At 46.4% G+C, this 3,941-nt stretch overlaps 1 protein-coding gene across 1 annotated transcript in view; it reads left to right on the top strand.

The window, feature by feature from the left end:
- The first annotated feature begins 3,171 nt into the window (after positions 1-3,171).
- The window catches only part of LOC135825792 (uncharacterized), a 9,368-nt gene continuing 8,598 nt past the window's right edge, over positions 3,172-3,941 (top strand). Inside the window, exon 1 of the mRNA XM_065338415.1 lies at positions 3,172-3,275. The gene's annotated coding sequence lies outside the window, so the exon portion shown is untranslated. The remainder of the gene's footprint in view (positions 3,276-3,941) is intronic.

Genomic DNA, 3,941 nt, shown 5'->3' with positions numbered 1-3,941 from the left:
AAACATCCCGGAAATGAATCTGTGAAACAACAGTACAGGGCAACAAGGAGGGAAGGCACACTGTTAAATAGAAAGCTGAGACGAGAGTATTACAACAGGGAGTTTCGAGATGTGAAGAATAAGCCAAGGCAACAGTGGGCGCTTCTAAACTCGCTCACAGGGCGCAACTTTGTCAGTGAACAACCAAAAGCTACGTTAGGCGATCTGAGTGCCACATTTGCTTCTATTGTCACTGATCCTAATCCTTGCCCACCCTTGAGCAACCTAATACCTGACATCTCGACAACAGCTGACGCAGACGCCCCATCTTTTAAAGAATTTCGTGCCGTTTCAGCTCTGGAGATAAGCGACCTGTTGAAGCATTTGAACTGTGCCAAGGCAGCTGGATCGGATGACATTCCTCCTCTGCTCCTACGCCTCTGTGAGCCTGCCGCTGCAGGTCCCATAGCGCAGATAATTAACGAGTCATTGAGTACTGGAATGGTGCCAGACGTGTACAAATTGGCTACAGTGTGTCCTGTCCACAAGTCAGGGGACAAATCTGAAGCGTCGAATTACCGCCCTGTTTCACTTTTGCCGATTGTTTCTAAGATCCTTGAGAAGGTAGTACATCGGCAAATGATTAGATTCCTTCAAGATCACGCTGAGCTTCGTATTCTCCCAGACGAGCAATTCGCCTACCGCAGAGGGCACTCCTGTGAGGATGCGTTAACTCTCGCAGTAAACCGCTGGATGATGAGTGTGGACAAGGGCGAGTATTGCGGGGTTGTACTCGTGGACATGAGCAAGGCCTTCGATCGGGTACGCCATGAACTACTACTTAACGAGCTTCAAACTATTGGCATAAGCGGAGTAGCACTACAGTGGTTCTCCAGCTATCTCCAGGGTCGACGACAACAGGTGAAAATTGGAAATACCAGAGGAGACGAGACACATTGTACACGAGGCGTTCCGCAAGGGTCGGTGCTAGGGCCTCTGTTATTCTCTTTGTACGTGCGACATGTCCCTGGAGTACTTCGCCACGCAGAGTCCCAACAGTATGCTGACGATATCGCCTTTTATATACACTGTCAGTCTACTGGAGAACTTCAGCACAAGTTGACAAGTGAGTTGAACAGACTAAATACGTACCTTGGAAGCATTGGTCTCATCTTGAATGCCCAGAAAACGAAGTTCATGGTGCTTCGGAAGAAGGCTCTGCCTCTTCCGCCGGATCTTACCATTGCATGCGGTGGTGTCGATATTCGACCTTCTGCCACAGCGCGTTATCTTGGCCTCATTATTGACCAACACCTCACCTTTGAGGATCAAGTCAACCATGTATGTACATCTGTTTATAAGAAGATAGGAGCATTCCGCCGCTGCCGCCGTACAGTAGACCACACAACTAAGCGAATATTTTATTTATCCCTCATCCAATCCACTATTGAATACGCCAGCAACTCGTATGCTCACTGTCTTACACCATCTTTATACTCTCGCCTTGTTACTTTAAGTCATATCAGCATGAAACAGGTTTTTGGTCTCCCTCGCCGTACCCCGACTGTCTTTGTTTTGCGGCACGCTAAGTTATACTCCCTCGAATCTCGTCTCAACTTGAGGCTTTTTATTTTTGTTTTCCGCTGTATTCATCAGCTTACAAGTCCTCTTCTTTCCTCAATGTTCACCCTCCAGTCAGCTGCTACTTGCACCGAGAGGCGCACTAGAGGGCAATCATTCTCTTCACTTTCTTTGCCCGCTGCTACCACTAGATATGGCATGTTCTCCATTTCTTTCCTTGGCGCTGATAGGTGGAATTCTCTGCCTGTCTCGTGTCGTCAGGTTGAGCATCTATCCGTTTTTGTTTCGCTCTGTAAAGAGCACTTAGGGTTCCCTGTAACAAGACGGCAACGTCTGTAGGGCCTTCCCTATCAAAATAATAAATTCTACTACTACTACTACTACTACTACTACCAAGACCCTATGCAGAGCTGGATCAGACGTTAACGCGCGTTGCACACTCTGGGGGCTTTATCAGGGGCGTCGGAACCGGTGCGGCAGGTGCGGCCAAAGCCACGCCAATAATTTTCGATTTTTTATTTTTATTTTATTTTTTTACATTTCAACCTTGTTGGTGCCTTGTCGACTCTTGTACAGGTACCATGTTTTACATCGACAATGCGGTGTATCATCAGCATGTATATTCTTTTTTTTATTATTCTGAAGCGTTAAAATATGGCCTTTTAGGCCCAATATTTTCAAAAGTTTTCCCGGGGGACGACCCCCGGACCCCCCTCTCATACTTTCGCCGCACCAATGTCAAACTCCTTCCGACGCCCCTGTTTATATTATGTACTCTTGGTTCTGCTCTACAGTATAACCATGAGTACATAACCTGGTTATGTACTCATGGTTATACTGTCCAAAGTGTGAACATTCTCGTTTTCACCCACATGTCTTCCTCGACATGTTTGCCAGAGACCGTCGGTGTACGCATTCCGCACAGTTATCGTACACAATAATAATTATAAAAACATGCCGCATCTTAAAGGGTCACTCCGGATATTTTTTCGGTATTAAATGTGTTCTCTTCATGGGGGCCTTATATGGCCCCCATGAACTAGACCCAAAAAGTCGATATATTATATCGACTTTTTGGGTCTAGTTTTCGCAATTCCCCATTCCTTGGAGGCCATATAAGGCCCCCATGAAGAGAACACACTGCCGAAAAATTCCCGGAGTGCCCCTTTAACTTGCGAAAAGCCGGATACGGCATGTTTCTATAATTATTATTGTTATGAAGCCAGGGAGGACCAAGTCTGTCTCCTCCGCGGAGACGCTTCAGCTCTACAGTTTCAGCAGTGTTCCCATTCGAGCTCCGGAAACGCATTGAGCTCCTAATCACACGTAACGTCATCAAAACCCTCCGTGGAGGAGACGAACTTGGCCCTCCCCGGCTTCATATATCGACTTTTTGGGTCTAGTTTTCGCAATTCCCCATTCCTTGGGGGCCATACGAAGCCCCCATGAAGAGAACACACTACCGAAAAAATTCCCGGAGTTCCCCTTTACATGGCACATTTTTGCACTGGCACCCGTGATGGCATACTTCCTTCGAGCTTGCACTTGGAGCGATAGTAAAACAGGGTTTGGAGGGCGATCGCTGCCAGTATAGCAGTGGTGTTTTGCATCAGAAGTAAACCTTCAATTATTAGCCTTCCTCTTCTCTCTCTCTCTCTCTCTCTCTCTCTCTCTCTCTCTCTCGCTCCCGCCGGATATACACAGTCAACGAACAGGTAAGGGTTTACTTGGAGGTTTTGTGCCAGCAAGCCCATTGCATTTGGCGGAGGGTACCCGCAAAAGCACTGGCAAAATGTGGTACTTATGCAAGTAGGTTTCATGCATGTTTGCCTTGTTTGGTATTATGGACACAGAAGGGGAACAGAATTGAGAACTTACCCGTTATGAGCTTGTATGGTTGAGCTAGTTGCACTGCTTTTCAAGTAGAGTCTGCACGTTTTCGAGCATTATCCGCCTAAGCGTACACTGTACATGAGTAGTAGATCGTGTTGTTTGGGGACAGAACATATCGATACGTAGTGTGTAGAAGAGCCGTGTGAGACTGGTGCATCTGTGTGCCGTGTAAACATCGTCACATTGAGTCCGAGGAATGACCATTGCAGAGACGCCTTGTTTCCCATTCCCGTTATTGTATAATTTTATACCGAACGGGGGAATAATATTGTTGTAGGTCCTGCTCAAGGGTTTATGTCAAGCATGTGCTCCACTCGCAATTCAATTTTACTTACAGCAACATGATGTAGCCTTACGCTCTGATGCCTTGAGAGCCTTCATTATCTTTACTCATCTTACCATAATTATTATCATTATAATTATAATATTGAGAGCCTCCATTATCTTTACTCATCTTACCAGACGCAGTCACCATAGGCTGGCGAATT

Source organism: Sycon ciliatum, chromosome 10 (genome assembly GCF_964019385.1).
Source record: "Sycon ciliatum chromosome 10, ocSycCili1.1, whole genome shotgun sequence".
In the NCBI taxonomy this organism is placed as follows: domain Eukaryota; kingdom Metazoa; phylum Porifera; class Calcarea; order Leucosolenida; family Sycettidae; genus Sycon; species Sycon ciliatum.
The sequence above is the reverse complement of the archived record's forward strand: the minus strand, read 5'-3'. Positions and strand labels throughout refer to the sequence as shown.